This window comes from Talpa occidentalis, unplaced genomic scaffold (assembly GCF_014898055.3).
Source record: "Talpa occidentalis isolate TD23 unplaced genomic scaffold, MPIMG_talOcc4v2.1 talOcc4.2, whole genome shotgun sequence".
NCBI lineage: Eukaryota > Metazoa > Chordata > Mammalia > Eulipotyphla > Talpidae > Talpa > Talpa occidentalis.
Window position 1 is genome coordinate 32976377 of NW_023602073.1, and position 19260 is coordinate 32995636.

The 19260-nt window shown below is 46.5% G+C and overlaps 2 long non-coding RNA genes across 4 annotated transcripts in view; both read left to right on the forward strand.

Moving 5' to 3' along the window:
• LOC119252017 (uncharacterized) overlaps positions 1–14287 on the forward strand; it is a 29298-nt gene extending 15011 nt beyond the window's left edge. Inside the window, exons 2-5 of one of the 3 annotated variants that reach the window (XR_008553079.1) lie at positions 2749–2836; positions 6828–7199; positions 7734–7847; positions 12965–14287. This is a non-coding gene — a long non-coding RNA (uncharacterized LOC119252017). Of the gene's footprint in view, positions 1–2748; positions 2837–6827; positions 7200–7733; positions 7848–10103; positions 11944–12964 lie in introns of those variants that run through there. The other 2 variants (XR_005126690.2, XR_008553078.1) reach the window with 2 other exon arrangements.
• Positions 14288–17205: 2918 nt separating this feature from the next.
• On the forward strand, positions 17206–19255 carry LOC119252012 (uncharacterized). The gene is made up of 5 exons (XR_005126686.2): positions 17206–17262; positions 17392–17435; positions 17600–17984; positions 18466–18600; positions 19223–19255. It is a non-coding gene; the product is annotated as an uncharacterized LOC119252012 (long non-coding RNA).
• Positions 19256–19260: the final 5 nt, after the last annotated feature.

Genomic DNA, 19260 nt, shown 5'->3' on the forward strand with positions numbered 1-19260 from the left:
ATGTGCCTCCTTCTGGCTCCATCTTCCTTCCTTCTCCCCGTCTCTCTCCAGTTCCTCTTCCACACACTCAGCTTCACCCTTCCGTGGGTTGGGCAAGAGAACCTGGAACCTCTCCTTTTCTGGGGACCACCCTTTTATATAGCTTGTGGTCAGCCAGCACAGGCAGCTCTGAAAGCAGCAGCAAAGGGAGTTTCCCTGCCCACTGCCCGCGTGTGCTGCCTGTGGGCCAGGGGCCCAGGCACTCACAGCAGAAGCAGCAGGTAGCCACAGTTCCCAGGTCCTGCCAACCCAGAATGAACAACGCTGGGTCTCTGGCCCAGGGAGACTTGGAGATGCATTGGGCCCCACTGGGGCACTTCTGGTGCTGCTGATCCTTGGAGCTGCCGGCAGAGGGCCCCACAGAGTGCAGATCAACATGGCAGGCTCCCAGCAGAGCCCACTTTGCAGCCACCTCCTCTGACCCCCCTCATCCCCGCCCCCTCATCCCTTCCTGCTGCAGTTACAGTGGCCCATCCAAGTGCCCTGGGTATGGTGCGCCTCCGTCCCACTGTGCCCACTCCAGCCCAAAAGCCTGCTCTGTGCGGGCTCCAGGCTTTTCCCTTTTAAATCTGGTGTTCTCTGGCATTCTCAGTCTCCTGTCATCTCGTGGCCTTGCCTCACTGTGGTCCCACAGTCCGTCTGGTGGTTGTGTCGCTGCCCTTACAGCCCCGTCAGCACAGGTGCCTGTGCTGACATAAGAGCACCCTGTGCTCCTGGGCCCAGGTGTCCATAACCAAAGGCGTGTGTGCCCCGCCCACACCCGTGGGCCCTGGTCATCCGTGCAGGCGGGAGGGCATGAAAGGGCCTGGTGACTTCATTTACCCTACACGTGGGATGTGGAATCATCTGAAAACTTAAAGCAGCCCTTATGAAAATGCTCAAACCAGCAATTGCAAACAACCTCAGGGAGAGAAGAGAAGATATAAAAACGATATAAATGAAAATGTTAGAACTGAAGTACGGTAACCTTGGTTGGCTGTATGAAAGTGCCGCTCCAGGGCAGGAAGTTGAGAGCACGGAGGACTGTGAGGTTGGGGGCAGAGGGTATGGAGGCTCTATGCTTTCTCCCCAATTTTGTTATGAACCTAAAACTTGTATAAAATATAAAGGATAGGGCCTCCCAGGTGGCACAGCGGTTGAGAGCAGGCTTGCGAAGCTTCCCGCAGCCTCTGCAGCGCTGCTTCGATCCCCGGCCACCAGGCAAGGGTCCCACATGGCGGGCAGACCTCTCCTGCTGCCCGCTGCTCCCCTCAGCAGTGTACTTCGTTCATCTGGCTGTTCTGCTCCCTGCTCTGGCTCTGGTGAATTCTTTCGCCCTCCTGCGCTTCTGACTGTACCCAGTGCTTGTATCAATAAATAAATAAATCTTTAAAAAAAAAACAAAAAAAATAAAGGATATTGAAATATATATCAAGAAATGAGAAAACTAAAATTAAAAGGTCACTGAATGGGTTTGATAATAGAAAGATTATGGTAGATTTATTCACAAGCACCAAAAACCGGAAACAACCCAACATTCTTCAGTGTGTAAATGGATGAAAAATGCATACACACCATCCAAACACTACTCAATAGGAAATAGATAAAAACCTATTGATGCACTCAGCAACCCAGATGAGGCTTAAAGGTGATATGCAGAGGGGGAAAAAAAGTCTGTCTCAAAAGGTTCCCTATTGCATGATTCCATGTGTGTGACCTTCTTCCAGACAAAATGGTAGCAACTGAAAATTGCTCAGTTCTTAAACTTTGTGGTGAAGGAGCGTGTGACAAAAGATTTAACAGAAGGGAATTGTTTTGGTTTCTCTGTAATTTTATTGTGTGGAGCATCCGGAAATCTATCCCAGGATGGACAACGAATAGTTTCTTCCCCGACACCTGCATTCCAGCAGCACCACCATTCTTGCTCTCCCTGGACACTCCAGACATGGTCCCTCCCAGGACGCTTGCAATCACTCATCTTCTGCCTGGAACACTCCACGCCCAGAGGTCCACACTCGTTGCCCCCTCACTAATCCCCCTTAAAGAAATTTGACCAATGCTAACTCAGAATATAAGTTTTTCACCTATATTTCATTATTAAAATAATGTCATGTGGTCTGTTATAGGTACACAGGGAACTGGGAAATGTGACTGAAAAAACATGGCATATTAGCTCCAATAAAATTAGCATCATTTAGTAAAAAAAAAAGAAGAGTGAATGGTTTTTACAAAAGGCAAACATTAGGGTCTGCCACTGTCCTCCATGGGAGCAGAGACTGCCTGATTGTTCACTGGTTTCTCCCTAGCACCTATGGCCATGCCTGGCACAGCGTATCTTAAAAACCCTGGAATAAATTACTGTCATCTCACTGGTTCTCTGAAAAATAATAGACAAAACCCCTATTCAAAAGAGGACATTAAAATTCACATCTTTGTATTATTAATTAAAATAACTTTTGATGAAAGAGGTTTAGTCAAAAGAGATAAATTCCTTTGCCCACTAAGGTAACAGAAATGAGGGTTTTTCCAGATGAGGGAGTTGTGTTGGGGCGAGGGAGAATTCCCCCCACCCCATCTGGGTTCTTCTAAAACTAAATGGATGAGCAAATTCACAACAGATAGATTCGTGGGCAAACAGACCAAAATTTAATAGCATGTGTGTGGAATATTACATGCTTATGAACTCTGAAGAATAATGGTGTGAGCCTGTGATGTTTACTCTGTGTTTAGGGCCCTGAGGCATCAGGAGAGCGGGGGAGAGACATCCCATGCTGGGCGGATGAGAAGGGGGTGACTCAGCTTCTCTCTGAGAGTAAAGGTGAGATTCTCGGGGGAGCAGACATGGTCACTGTACACGTGACCAGGATGGTTCCCTCCAAACTACTGACACATTCTTGTGGGCTCTAAAAGGGGGAGCCGTGATTACTTCTTTTATCAGGAAAAGGAAAAGGACAAAAAGCTCCTAAGTCCTCATGACTCTTACTTTAAAATATTCTGCACTATTGAAGTGACAGTAGCAGCTTCCTTAGGCACAGGGTCTCCACGCTGGTGACATCCCTGGAGGAGACCCTCCCTGGGCGTGTGGAGAGAAGCCCACCCAACCCTTTTGGGGAGACAGGTCGGCAAAGTGGGGCTCCTGTAAGAGTGAAGAAATTGGGAGCAAGGTGTAAAAATAGAGGGAAGTTAAGCACGATGGTGACAGACAGGGCCCGAGAAGAGAAATAGCCGGGGAGAAAGTCCCTGTGATGGGAAGATGGATGACGATGCCCTAAAACCTGTGTTGCCAGTGAGTTGCTGCTTTTCTTGCACCATCAGCACCTTATGTTTCTTTTGATGACAGTGTGGGGAGAATGCTGGGCTCAGAGGAAGAGTTTAACACCGGATGAAGAAATGTAGTTTCAGAAAAGAGAACTGAGAGGAAATTGAGTATAGGAGAAACATGAGTTTAATGAAAATGACCATTAAACACAGAGCCCCGCCCTGTCCCTGACATGGGATACAGAAATATTGGTGGAAAAGAAGACTGCACAGATTCCCAACTGTACATAGCAGTTTAGCTAAAAATGAAAGGGTAGATGTATTAGAGTTGTCCAAACAAATAGTCCTGTAGATTGTGTGTGTGTGTGTGTAAATGATTTTTTTATAAGTATTACAAGGAATTGGCTGACATAATTATGGCAACTGACAACATACTTTGACTTAGGTTGTCCTTTTAGTCATTTCTCCTTCCAAGCTCTATGTTTACCTTCAGTCCCCAAATCAAATCCCACCTCTCTAGGAAGTTCTCTCTAACAGCTTCAGCTTCGATTCATTCCAGTGGCGCCCCAAAAAGGGAACAACAGAAAAGTTGTCAGAAGTGAAAGTGTCCTTTATTTTTTGTTCTTCCTTCTGTTTCCCTTTTTCGTTTGTTTCTGTCTCCTCATCTCATAACTTAAAAAAAGAAAATCAGCACACATCACTCTACATTGTCCTGTTTTATCACTATTGCTTTATAGATTCCCCAGCTACTTTGCCAAGTAAAGGAGGGCAAAGAACACAGCTCACCTTTTTTTTCCTACATCACCCACAGCACCTAGAAGAGTGTTGAATATTTAATGAACAGTATTTGCTTGAGTTACTTGTTTTAATAAATGTTCACAATAGTTTAAGAGCGGGTGTTTTACAGAAGCACAGAGAAATCAAGTGTCTAAAACCTAATATATCTATAAACTGGTTTTCTAAGTTAAAATATCTCATACAAAGTAGACAGAATTGCCAAATGTGTTGTCAATATAATATTCTTTGTCATGTGAGAGAAAAATTCGTATCAGGATGTTTTCTAGCTGTGTTAATTTTAGACATCTTTATGATTTTATTGTCTTTCTAGACATACCCTTCAGCTATTTCGATCAATAAAAATTGTATTGGTAATACTAAAATATTTTAACAGGGAACTCCCTGGTGGTGCAAGGGGTTAAGACACAGCCTATGAAGCTGTCTGCAGCCACTGCAGCATGAGTTTGATCCCTGCCCAGTTTGATCCCTGCAGCAGACCTCTCCTGACTCACCCACTGCTTCCCTCCACAGTTTATTTCCGTCAGTCTTCCTGTTCTGTTCCCCACTCTGTCTCTGGTGCATCATCTCACCCCCCCACACCTCTGGCCTGTACCCCAGACCTTGTATGCATCAATAAATAAATCTTTAAAAAAATAAATAAAATAAAATATTTTAACGCTGTTAGTGAATGTCATTCTCGTTGTAGTCACTGAAAATATGCCATGCAAATTTATGTTTCACCCAACAAAAAATTTTTGAAAACAGATTGACATTCAAAAATCAACAAATACTTCCTTCTCAGAGTATTGAAATTATTGACTACATTGGGAACAATAATAGAGCAAATTAAATTTGATTTTATTTCCAAGATTCGAAAGGGACTAGAATTAAACTACTTGAAGGATCACTGATTATTGAATCCTATGCATTCTGACAAGAAATCCTCTCATGCCAGAAAAAATATGCATACGAGTTTGACATTGAGACTTCAAGAGAGCAGAGATGACCTGGGTAATTCTATCAGCATCTCAGTATGTGAGCTGGAAACACTAAGTTTATAGCTCACAGGGACCCTTAGGTTGAAGGACTAAATCTCTCCAAGGGCAAAGTCAAAGAATATACTAAACATATTCTCTCATGCTGATGAGAGAAAATCTCCCAAGTCATACTATTATACATAGAGGAGCTGGTGGTTTGTGCACTGAGTCAGAAGACGAGAGAATTCTCCCACGAAAGTCATATCTTTTTGTATTATATGGGCCTTTTTAAGAGAAACTTGATTTGACATAAAGTTGGGAGCTCGGTATTGCAATGATTGAAAAGTTTCGCAGAGTTCAAAGGCAGGAATGCACTGGAGTTCTGGAAGGAAGTGAAACTTGCAACTAAGCTGCCAGATTCTAGAAAATGCTCTTGGTCAAAATCTGCTTCTCCTTTTTGCATGTCCTCCTGTCTTCTTTCTCCCTGAAGTTTGCCTCTCTCTGGTCTTCACTTCACAAAGTGGGCTATAGTGGAAGGCCACATGAAGTGGCAAGATTTATTCTTGTACATAATGTTGAAATTCCTGGATGAGACCATAGTTGACCAGTTAGTTCATGTTGCCAGAACTTCAACAATTAACAGTGGCCATGGACCATCTTACCTGTCATCCATTTTACTGCCTGAAGACTGCTTCTGTGATTTTTCTTGTAACAGGATGCTTGAATATAATTTTGAAGTGCTCAGTTTTGAAATCTGCCCTAAATTTCCTTGTGGAAAGTGTCATAACTAAGTATACATAGTACACAAAATATGTCTAACATAACAAAAAGACAAAAAAGAATTTGTTCCACCCTTACTCCCTTGTCTGCTCAACAGTCAAATTACATTTTTGATAGAGGATTGTAAAATGGGCAATTTCCACAGAAGAGTCATGAGTTTGCTAGATACTCCAGAAGTAGACGTTTATTAGATATACAATTTGGATATAGTTTGCAGTTAAAATTTATTTCTTTGGGAAATGAAATGTCATGAAAACGACATACAATGTCATGAGAATAAGCTGAAATGAAAGCTAATATGGTCATGTTACATTCGACAAAAATATTAAAATTGCAAGGAATCATAAAAAAGACAAGCATGTGCCAAACAGTATTAAGTAAAAAGGCATTATACAAAGTTTATGATATCATTTGTAGAAGCTTGAAAACATCATCTCAATTTCAGTGATTCCTGGGTTGTATGATAATGGACAATTACTGTGTACTTTTTCATTAATACTGGAACTGTTATTAATGACTACTGCTACTTTAATAATTTAAAAAGTTTTTTTAATAAAGACAAGGTGCTATCCCTGTAGTAGGAATAGCACTGGAACAGGGGAACAACGTCTTTATTGCTGACACGAATCAGTAGTGATACATTACTAATGTGTCACTAGAAAAGGGTAACAGAGAGTGTGGTGCTGGATGAGAGCAATGCTGAAGAATATTCAGGTTTCTTTTAAATAAACTTTCCAGTTGAATATCCGATTATTCCCGGACCTTTCATTGAAAAGGTGTTCCTTGACCCAATGCATTACTTTGCTGTGTTTGTTAAAAATTAAGTGATTGCCCAAGTGTATCTATTTCCAGACACTTAATCTGTTCTGTTGATGCCTGTCAGGACTTAGGCCAGGATCACACTGTCCTGATTAATGCAGCTTTAGTAAATTTTGAATTCAGGTACTGTAAATTTTGCAATTTGTTCTTTTTTAAAAGGAAAAGGTATATATGTCCATTTATTTGTGTTTTCTGCAGCCAACCTCAGAGAGGAAATGTTCGGAGGCTTTGCAAGTAGCTGAGTGACTGAAACTTTTCCCAGTTTTGCTGCTGTCACAGCCTGGCAGGGAAGGCGAGACCTGGAGCCCGGCGCCTCTCTAAGCTTTGAGTGTGGTCATTCATCAGGTCTTTTGGCAGCTGCGGCAGCTGTTTTCAGTGTCACTTGTCTTGTGCTGTGCTGGGGCATCTCGGCAGCTCCGTTGAGCATCTCCTGTTGTGTCTTCTGCTGTCTTCGTGAACTGGATCCCGGCCTATAGTCTGGCAGCCACGTGCTCCAGGCCCTCAGTGGCAGGAAGACGCTACTTGGGAACATTTGTGTTTAGGACTTTACAACACTGGACACTGCTTCAGGTGAGGTAAACGGCCATTTGTGGTCTCAGGAACTCTTTGTTTTTCCCTGGTTTTTAAATACACCCCATTATTGTTGTCCTCTGAGGCTGAGTGGTTTTGTAATTGTGTGCACAGGGAGAACTCAGACTGGTAAACTATTTGGGCACTGTCCTTGGCCAGCTTTAGTGCCTCTTTTGCCCTATATCATCTTTATTTTGCTCTTTTCCTTTCAGTCTTGCCTGGCCACTTCTGCCCCTCTCCTATGGGTCTCCACCAGAAGGTGCCTTGGTCTTGTTGTAAGCTCTCAGGCCTCAGCAGTCCTGCTCTGGGCCAACCCTGTTTGGCTGGACATTTACACCCAATGGAATGGTAACTTTGGGTGTTTCATTTAGAAACTACTTTAACTATAGTCTTTCTATTCTCTTTATTGCACACTAAGTGTACTGAAGTCCTCTTCTATTGAAGACCTTATGCATTAGAGTAAATTAAATAAAGAAATTAATTAATGAATTAATTAAATAAATCCCAGTTCCAGGTCTTCACCTTCCCTTCCAGGCTCTAACAGCAGCAAAGATGGGAACAGGTGAAGAAGCTGTGATTGCTTCTCAACCTTGGACATGTGCCAGAGACTTGGGGGGACATGGAAGGAGACACTGGAAACAGACATGGGTGAGAGATCTGTGGGGAGATTACAGTGGTAACATTTATCTTGATTTTGATTTTGTTCTTTTCCTTCCAGACTTGTCTGGCTCTTTCTGCCCCTTTCCTATGGGTCCCCACCAGAAGGTACCTTAGACTTTTGACAGGTTTTGGGGCTCAGTGTCCCTGTTTTGGATCAAACTGTTTGGTTGAGGTAAATGGGTAAATTAGGGTGCTTGATTGGGAAACATATTCTCTATTCTGTCCCTTCATTCTCTTTCTTACACAGTGATTGTATTAAAGTTCCTTCCCATTTAATGTCTTATGCACTAGAGTATGTTTTGTTTTTATGTGGCTGAGGGCAGAACCCATTTAGCGTGGGCAGGTTTGGGAGTCCTGGGTCCCTCACCCTGCCTGGTAACAGAACCTCCCTTTACTATGGATATCACACTGTTACAGTCCTGCCCATAGGCCAAAAAAAAAACAAAAGGAGGGTTTCCCAAAATATCCAAAATACACCTTTCATATGGTCAAGTATTCCATTCCTTGGTATATATCCAAAGGTAAAAGCACTAATTCCAAAGGATATGCGCCTCCTGTGCTCACTGCAGCCTGTGCACAATAACCAACTATGGAAACACCTCAGTGCCCAATGACAGATGAGTGGGTTAGAAGAGGTGGTAGACAGACACAATGAAATACTACTCAGCTGTGAAAAGTTAAATTTGCAGCAACATTGATAGATGTGGAGGGGATTATGCTAAGTGAAATAAGTTAGAATGAGAAAGTCAACTACTGAGTGATGTCACTCATTAGTGGAATATAACGTAACCAAGCAGGGACAGATGAGACTAAACCAAAACATACTCTAGAAATATGAGGCTATGTGGGAGGGATGGGAGAGGGTGTGATGTAGGAAACAAAGTGGGAAGAGGGCCCAGTGACGGTGGTGAGGACTGTGGTTGCACTTAGGTGGGTGTGAAGTGGTAACAAACACCTGAAGAGTTTTGACCCTGTGCTTCTGCACACATGCAGTATGTAAACCCATGTTACCTCAGTAGAAATAATACAATCATGGCTGGGGGGAGAAACTATCTTGAGCAAAAGAAAAATTGTCTTTTCCATCCATCACTGACCTCAGGACTTTGCCTTCGCCTCCTCACTGTCATGCAGGCTGAGGGGCTGGTTTCCCACAAGGGCAGAAGCTGGAGGTGCAGGGACTCCTGGGGCTACTCAGAGACTGCTGAGTAGAGACACTGCAGAGAGGGCGGCTCTTGAGAGGAACCAGAGACAGAGAGTCAGAGTAACCCCCAGTGCTGAATGAGGGTCTGGTTCCCTAGGGGAGGGGAGTATGTGTGTGTGCGTGTGTGTGTGTGTGTGTGTGTGTGTATGTAACAGGAGAGACAGGGCACACAACACAAGAAAATGGGGGAGAATTATACATCAAGTCCCAGCATAAATAAATTCAAATCTCACAGAGAGGAAGAATGTCAGCAAAACACCTCAATAAGTACAGTTCCATGAAGAAGCTGTCTTTGAGCAGGATGTGAAGAAGCACTGGGTCTCAGAATAGAAGAAAGTTTAGAAATATGTTGTGGTTGGACTGAGCTGAAGGAGCTGGGGAGGACCCCCTCGAGGCCCCTGCTAGGATGTGGTTGCACCTGACAGTTCCCTCCCCCTGCCCCCAATGTTCACTTCAAGTTCTTCTTTGGGGTCACTGTAGAAAACACACAGGCCTCAGAGTCAGGGAGCTCCAGCATGGCACCCGCTCTGTTTTCCAGGGGTCACTGCCTCCATGGGCTGCAGCTACTTTCTCTCTAGACCAGAGCTGGCGGGAGTCCCACAGGGGGAGGGAGAAATGTGTGTCCTGCTGGCCTGGCCCAGGGGCAGGATTAGCCCAGGTCACCCCAATTACTGAGCTGAACCTCTGTCTACAGTACAGGAAGGGAGGGAGAGATGGGGCAGGGTCCATCAGCTCTTGGAAGATGTAATGTTACTCCAGGGTAACACTCCACATGCAGCAGGGAAAGGATCTCAGATAAACGCAGGCTGGTTTCCCCACCTCCCTCCCCACTATAATGTCAGAATGAATCTCCTTGTATTCATGGCCACACTGGAGGGGAGCACAGACAGACAAGCATTGTTACTGTGATTGTTACCAGGATTGGAGGTCAGACTTTTTTTTTACTGTAAAAGTTCTTTTACTTTTATTTTTTTAATTAATTTATTTATATATATTTTACAACATTGTTCATTTTTAAACAATGTTTGTTTTTTCCTCCTCAGGTGTAGTCCCCATAGAAGTTCCTCCACCAGTGCAACCGTGCACCATCCCCACAGCCCCCTGTGTGCCTCTCTCCCTTAGGCTCCCCTGAAGGATGTCTCTGGTTTATAATTGTCTGTTTTGTTTTGTTTTTTGTTTTGCTTTGTTATGTTTTGTACTGTTATTATTTTTCCCCTATGTCTTATTTGTTTCCCCTATATTCCTCCTATATGTGAAGCCACCTGTTGTTTTTCTTTTTCCTTCTGACTTATTTCACTGAGCATAATTCCTTCTAGCTCCTTCCACGTTGCTGCAAATCGGATGAGTTTGTCTTTTTTCTTCACTTAGTAATATTCTATTGTCTAAATATACCAAAACCTTTTGACTCATTTGTTGATTTGGGGGTATTGGGTTTGTTTCCATATCTTGGCTACTGTAAATATTGCTGAAATAAACATAGCGGTACAGTTTTCCTTTTGAATTAGTGTTTTTATGTCCTTTGGGTAGATTCGTAGGAATGGAATTGCTGGATCATTAGGTAGATCCAATTGTAGTAATTTGAGGGTCCTCCACACAGCTCTGAATATTGGTTGGGCCAGTTTGCATTCCCACCAGCCATGCAGGAGAGTTCCTTTTTCTCCACATCCTCTCTAGCATTTGTTGCTTCTGGTTTTTCCATTTTTAATATGGGTATTCTCATGGGACTGAAGTATACCCCATCTTCTTGATCCATTCAAGATCCCCTGATTTAAAATACGATGAGAAACTACTTCACACCTGTGAGAATGGCCCATATCAAAAAGACCAGACCTAACAAGATCTGGTAGGACATGGAGACAAGGCACGGTCCTGCACTGATTTGGGGAATATAGACTGGTTCATCCCTGATGGAAAACAACGTCCAGGTTTCTTAGAAAATTAACTGAGCATCTGCCATAGGACTCAGCAGTCCCATCCCAAGGTATCTACCCTGCCTCAGATGGCCCATGAGAAGTTCTCAGCTATGAACTGGATTCGAAGTCTAAATGAATTAGCAGCAGGAGGAGGCTGGAGAGAACCCTCTAGAGCAGCTCTGCCTCTCACTCTCCCAGCCCAAGCTCTTATTAAAGATATGAACAAAGGGATAAGGAAACAGCGTGCAATTGTGTTTATACTTATACACTGAATAAGTTACTGCTGGAACAAGTTTTTCTAGTTAGTAGGGATCATGCACACAAGTCAGCATGTCCTCAGGGAACAGGAGTTCATTTGGGGAAGAAGTTCTGTTTGCAGAACTTCTAACCTCCTGGAACCTCCTGTGCAGAGTAAGCAGGTGCTCTCAGAGACTCTGGCTCCCCTTAGGGTGGCAGGTGCCAGCACACCCGCAGAGGATGTTACACTACTTCAAAGGAAACCTGCACCCCCTGATCACTGCAGCACTATTTACAGTAGCCGAGCTGTGGAAGGGGTTGTACATAGATAATAGAATATTACTCATCAAGAAACATAAACTCATGCCATCTAGGGCAACACGGATGGAGCTAATTGAAATAAGCCTAATGGAGAAAGACAAATGTATCACTTAGATGTGGATATACAGAAATTAAACAAAGGGCTAGATTAAGCCAAACTTAAAAGCTATCCCTTGAGTCTCCCAGGCGGTGCCTGACTGCTGACTGGGCCTGCAGAGCAGCCAGGCTTCTTGGCCCACCAGTGCTGGGTGGACTGACCCTCTGTAGTTTGGCATCAAACTCATTTGACGACAAAGCCTGACTCCCGCTGACTAAGTCCCTGATAGTGTTTTGTTGCAGCTGCACCACCACTGGGTCCCCAGCCTCTGCTGTTTGCTGGGTCTGAGACGGATCTTGTACCTGATGCTGCAGGGTATTCTTTTTTTTGTTTTTTTTAAGATTTATTTTTTATTTATTTATGCATATCAGAACTGGGGTGTAGGCCAGAGGTGCAGAGGGTGAGAGGATACCCCAGAGACAGTGTGGGGAGCCAAACAGGCCGATTCACTGAAATCCACTGCTGAGGGGAGCGGTGGGTGAGACAGAAGAGGTCTGCTGCACCATGTGGGTAGCTCCCTGGCAGGGGGTCAAACTCAGTTCCACACAGTGATAACACTGATATTTAACCCTGATGCCATCAGAGAGGCCTTGTTTTTAATTTATTTTTTACATCTTTCGATATTATTTAAAATAATAGAAGGGGACCAGTTAGTGCTCCTTCTTCTCTGCTTTCATAATATGCACACTCCATCCTGCCAGCACGGGGCTCAGGTTGGGTTTACACGTGTGTTTGTCACCTTTGCTCAGTGTCCATCTCTCCTGACAGTGCAAGCTCCACATCTCCAGGGTCCTCTGTCTGCTCTCCATTGTATCTGCAGGGGAGGCAGCTTGGGGAGGCAGGAGCCAGCCAGGGAGAGGGATTCTGGGAAGTGATGAAGAGAACACTTGGGAGATGCTCCCTGGTTCCCTGAGAAAAGCATTTCTCGAAGTGTGGTTGTGGAATCCTTGAAGTCACCCAGAACTTGTCACAAGGTCCATGAGGTTAAAACTATTTTCAAAATGTCACTTAGACACCATTTGTCTTTTCACTATTCTGACATCTGCTGAGGTAAAACTTAGTAAAAATGGAGCTTATATTACTAACTGCAGTAGTAGTTATTCTTCACCACTTCTTACCTCAGAAGCACAATTCCAAGCCAGTTTCATTTCAAAGTGTCTTGGCTGAAACACTGAAAATTATCTTCATTATTTTATAATCCTCAAATCCACATTTTACAGCACCTGATATGATGACATGCAAGTGCACACAGAGTATTTCTGCTGCGTTCCCAACTACCACGTGCCAAGGAACATATTTGCATGAGATGAATTAGACTGTTTTTCTTTTTTCGTAGGCAATACCACCTTCACATGAACGAATGAATGACAAAAACTGTGGCTATTTGATTTGGTTAATGAGCAGACATTGTCCTGAAAATGAGTGTGTGCTCCTTTAAGAAAATCAACTGACAATTGATAACTGAGAGTAACTTCACCTTGACAAAATGTAAGCGCTCAGAAAAAAACAGAATATGGAAAATTGTGTCCTGTCACTAACTTGACAATTTCCAGTACTACTTTTACTTTTGGGATTTGTGGTGAAAAATAAAATGAATTTTTTAAAATAATTTTATTCCAGTGTAATGAACACTGAAGAGCTTTTTAACTTAGTGAAACAATACATTACTTAAAAAATTCACACATTAGGGCCTCCCCTGGTGGCGCAGCAGTTGAGCGCTGGGCTGCAGAGCTGCCCACAGCCTCTGCAGTGCCAGTTCAATCCCTGGCCACCAGCGAGGGTCCCCAATGGTGCACAGACCTCTCCGGCCGCGCCTGCTGCTCCCCTCAGCAGTGTATTTCATCAGTCTGCCAATTCTGTTCCCTGCTCTGGCTCTGGTGAATTCTCTCACCTTCCCACGCTTCTGACTGTACCTAGTGCTTATATAAATAAATAAATCTTTAAAAAAAAATCACACATTAGCACAAGACCCCATTAATATGCAAGAGAGGACTATGGAAATGTAACAGAATAAGAAATATTCAGTGATATTGTTTCAGGTTGGACTTCGCAAGTAACCTTTGAGAAAATACCACCTATATAGTTTTAATTTAGTATCGAAGTGGAATATTCATATTATGTGAATACTACTCCAACATACTTGTGTGAGGGTGTATACATTTTTCATAGACTTCAACCAGAACCACAGACTAAATGCAGAAGGAGGGCCTCCCTGGTGACTCCAGGGGTTAAGCACCACGCTGTGAAGCAATCCGCAGCTTCTGCAGCACAGAGTCCCATCCCAGGCCAGCCAGGGAGCAACCAACATGGCTCAGCAGACCTCTCCTGACTTTCCTGCTGCTCCCCTTGGCAGTATATTTCAGTCAGTCCACCTGTTCTGTTCCCTGCTCTGTCTCTGGTGAATCCTCTCATGCCCTGCATCTCTGCCATGTACCCCAGCTCTTGTATGCATAAATAAAAATAAAATCTTAAAAAAAATAAATGCAGAAGGGAACATGAAAATCCTACTGTCTTCTAATGAGACAGACAAGAAAGACAATTGCAAAAATAAAAAATGTAAAATATCCACTCTTCTTATTGCCATGATTATTTTCAGAAATAAGTTACTTTTCTTAAGAACACTTTCTATAAACACGTATTGGATTATTACTATTATTCTAAATGAAACAGCTACAGGATCAAACTCAGCTTTATTCCCAGTGTGGTAAGTATGGGGAGCAATACCTCCTAAACAAGATTATACTTGGCGTCCTCCCTAATTTGTCAGACTGGACACGGATCCGGGAAGGAAAATGACTGAGAATCGCAGACCCAGTGCTTGGGTCATGGAGACAGGGTGAGGAAGCTTTGGGTGAGGACAGGAGGGGCCAGAGCAAAGCCCCAGGTCCCTAGTCTGGTTCTCATAGTTCCAGGCCCCAGGGATGTGTCCAGGGCAGGAAGGTTACTGTTGGGGATACCCCACTGTCCCCTTAGCCTCCCTTCTGTCTCCACCACCTGTGCTGGGCCCTGGACACTTGTGACTCCTCCCCAGTTCTCAGTCCCCAGTGCCTGAGGCTCCCAGAGAACCAGTCAGCATCACTGCCTGCCCAGGTAAGTCTCCACCCACCAGCCTGGAGTCAGAAGCTCCCCAGACCCCAGCAGTGCTGGTCATGGGGCCCCCAACCCTCCTCCTGCTGCTTCTCTCCAGGGCTCTGGCCCAGACAGACACCTGGGCTGGTGAGTGCAGGGTGGAGGGAAAAGGCTTCTGCAGAGGAAGCTGCTGCCTTAGGCCCCTCTGTCACCCCCGTGGCGCCCCTCAGTCCTAGTCCCTTTCTGTCCCCCCACCCTGCCTCCTCCTTTTGTCCCCTGAGTCTTGCCCCTTCTGGACCCGCTGCCCATGTTCAGTCTCTGGAGCTCCCTCCCTCCTGGACACTTTCTCCCCTGCCCCATCTCCCCGGGATTCAGGACCTGCTCCTGGAGGAGGGTCCGCCTGGCTTTCACCCCTCCCCGCCCCCAGGCTCCCCCTCTCTGAGGGTTTTAGAAACCGCTATGTCCCGCCCGGCCTCGGGGAGCCCCGGTGCATCGCGGGGCTACGTGGACGACACGCAGTTCGGGGTTCGACAGCGACTCCCCCGGCCAGAGCGCGGAGCCGCGGGCCCCTGGGCGGGCGGGCGGGCGGGGCGGGAGGGTCGGGCGAGGAGACGCGGCTCCGCAGACACTCGGCGCGGAGGCTCCAAGCGCTCCTGGAGGCCCCGCGCGGCCGCCGCAGCCAGAGCCGGGCCGGGGAGCAGCGCGGGCCGGGGCGGGTCACCGCTCCCGCCCCACCCCCGCCCCGAGTCTCGGGGCCCCGTGACCCCCGAGGCCGTGGCCCCTGCCAGGCCCCTAGACCAGGAAGAGCCCGCGGGACTTTCACCCTTTAGGTTTCATTTAAGTTTGGGATTATTCAGGGCGGGAGATCGGGTGCGGGCGGAGACCACGGGGTGACTGAAGGGCGGGCTCAGGGTCTCCCACGATCCAGAGGACTCTGGGCTGCGCCGCGGGGCCCGACGGCGCCTCCCCCGCGGGCACGACCAGCTCCCCGCGACGGCGCCGGGGACGCGCCCTGGGCGGGGACCTGCGCGCCTGGACCCGGCGGGCCCGCGGCTCAGCTCCCCGGCGCGAGGGGGAGGGGGAAGGTCGGGCAGAGCAGGACGGGAGCAGCTTGGGGGCGGGTGCGTGGGGGGCCCCCAGACTCCTGGGGATGGGGAAGGAGCGCCGCAGCTCAGAGGTGAGAGGGCTGCGGGGCTTTGATCTCCCTGAGGCGCGCACCCCGCAGGGAAATGGAATCAGGGTGAGGAAGCGCCCCCTTCTGGCCAGAGAGGGAGCTGTCGGCCACGTTTTCCAGCTCTGGGATGGAGACTGGCCTGGAGGCTCCTACTTTTTCTGTAAGACAGTTAAGGAATCCAGTTTCTCCTGAGAAAGAGGGGAGACCACCCTGAAATCACCCTTCACAGGATCCTTTTGACCGGCAGCCATCATAGGAACAATGAGTTTCTCTGTCGAGATCTTGTTTTTTGGTCAGAGAGCATTTTTGGAGATCTCACTCCTGCCTGTCTGTGTCATCACCCTCCACCCAAGTCAGCAACAAAATGCTTAGAGACCTGCATCCCTCCCTGGGCTCTCACCTGCTATCCCAGACTCCCAGACGAGGCTGGTTTCTGGGGTTTGTGCCCCTCCCTCCATATTCACCGTTCTGTCCACTGCAGGATGGTCACATGAGGCTGCTTCAGTGTCCATGGAGGAAACACAAAGCACGAAATTTCTGATTCTTCCCACTCAGGCCCCCAGTCGCCATATGTGACCCATCACCCCATCTCTGGGCATGAGGTCAACCTGAGGTGCTGCGCCCTGGGTTTCTACCCTGCGGACATCACCCTGGCCTGGCAGAGAGATGAAGAGGACATGGCCCCAGGAAATGGAGCTTGTGAACATCAGGCCAGGGAGGGGGATGGAAACTACCAGAAGTGGGCAGCTGTGGAGGTGTCTTCTGGAGAGAAGCAGAGATACACATGCCATGTGCAGCATGAGGGGCTGATTGCACCCCGAGTCCTGAGATGGAGTAAGGAGGGAGATGTGGGCACACGGCTGACTCAGGGGCATCAGAAGGATGCCCTTCTCCCTTCTGCAGACCTTCAGAGGGTCAGACTGAGGCCTCAGGTTCAGGGTCTGACCTTCTCTTCCCTTTCAGTTTCCCCTCCTCAGTTCTCCATCCTTGCTGTCGTCCTCATTTCTGGCTTGGTTCTCTTTGTTGGTGTGCTCATTGGACACAAGGTGGCTTCATGTATGAGGGGGTAAAAGAAGTTCTCAGGTAGGGAAGGGAGTGGGGAGATCTTGTCCACTGGGGGCTTTCATGTCCCAGGGAGAACTTGCCCTGCCTGGTTAATGGGAAGTACCATCCACACACGTGTGTTGCCCAGAGGGTATTTGGTTCAATCCCCTCTCATCTCCTTTCTTCATTTTTCCCAGTCCTGACCTGGGTCTTTACTCACAGTTCTGGAAACTTCCCTGTGGTGCAGGATTAGATGATTCCTTTAGGCTTCTGACCTGACTCCTCCTGGTCTCTCATGATACTTCTTCCCACAGGAGGACAAGGAGGAAGCTACACTCAGGCTGCAAGTAAGTGTGTTCAAGGGTTGGATCCTTGAGCCCCTGGGGACAGTGTAGATGGAGCCCATGGGGGAGTCACTCTCATCAGTTCCTTCTGTGGTCTCATCTCTGACCAAGTTTTGATGTGTTCTCCCCCAGCAGCCACAGTCCCAGTGCTCTGAAGTGTATCTCAGACCTTAAAGGTGAGACCCTCGAAGACTGCTGGGGGGCTGGGGTTTGTGGCACAGTGGCTGGGACAAGATTATGGGGATGCTTTCAGGAGGACATCCTGAGAATGCAATGGACCATTGATATTGTTAACACTGAGGTAATTCACCTGAATTTCTTCATCATTATTTTCTTTCAGGGTATTAGACAGCCTTCCGTGGGCCTGAGTGTTACAGGATTTCTTTTCGCCCATATTGTGTGGCTTTATGATCCCTGGTTTAAACCTTCACACCTGCAAGAATGGCCCATATCCAAAAGACCAGAAACAACAAGTGCTGGCAAGGATGAAAAAAGGGGACAGTCGTGCACTGTTTTTGGATAAAGACGGAGCCAGCCCTTATGGAAACAGTACGGAGGTTTCTTAAAGAGTGAATGTGGTTCTGCCATTGGACCCAGCAATTCTACACTGAGGATCTACTCACAGAGGATAAATACTCTCCTGTGAAGGGACCTGCACTCCTGTCACCACTGCAGCACTATTTACAGTAGCCAAGCTATGGACACCACCTGAATGCCCCAGACAGGTGGGAAATTAAGAAGAAGCTGGCATTACACATGTACATATATGTACATATACAGATGACTCCAAAGGAGATGAACATTGGGGTTGGGGGAGGGAGCTGTCAGGGGTGAAGATGCCACCACATCCTAGCAGGGGCCAGGGTGGGGGAGGGATCCTGCCCAGCTCTTTACATCTCAAGGCAACCATGAGATATTTCTAAACCTCCTCCTCTTCTTCAGGTCCAGTGCTTTTTTAGCCCTGCTCAGAAGCTGCTTCTGCATGGACCTGTATTTACAGAGGTGTTGTTCTGACACACTTTACTCTGTGTGCGATTTGAATAATTTATTCTGGGGCTGGATGTTATTTGATTTCCCATCATCTTATCCTGCCATTCCTCTTACACACACACACACACCCACATACATACTCCCCTCTCCTTGGGAACCAGACCCTCACTCAGCACTGAGGTTACTCTGACCCTCTGTCTCTGGTTCCCCTCACAGCCGCCCTCTCTGTAGTGTCTCTACTCAGCAGTGTTTGAGCAGCCCCAGGAGTCCCTGCACCTCCTGCCTCTGACCTTGAGGGAAACCAGCCCCTCAGCCTGCTTGACAGTGAGGAGGTAAAGGCAAAGTCCTGAGGTCAGTGACTGATGGAGGAGACAATTTCTTTTTACCTTCACTGTATTGAGGTTAGCATTGGTTTTACAACACTGCATGTGTTGAGGCGAGGTCACACCTCTTCAGATGTTTGTTACCACATCACACCCACACTAACGGCACCCACAGTCTTAACCATAGTCCATTGGGCCCTCTTCCTACTTTGTTTCCTACTCTTACCCCAGCCCATAACTTCCATTCTGCAGTCATATATGTTTTGGTTTAGTTCATCTGTCCCTGCTTTGTTTCTTTATATTACAATATGAAATCATCCAGTACTTAACTTTCCCCTTCAACTTATTTCATTTAGCACAATCCCATTCATATCTATCCATGTTGTTGCAAATCCATATTTCATCTTTTTCACAGCCGAGTAGTATTCCATTGTGTATATAGCTTGTGTTCTTTATCCCCTCATTTGCCGTTGGGCACTAAGGTTGTCTTCATCGCTTGGTTATGGTAGACAGCACTGCAGTGACCATAGGAGGCACATATTCCTTGGAATTAGTGTTTTTACCTTCTTTGGATAAATACCAAGGAATGGGATGCTTGACCATGTGACAGGTCTATTTTGAGGAACCTTCATTTTTTTTTTTTTCTATAGGGGCAGGACCAATGTGCTATCCATAGAAAAGAGAGGTA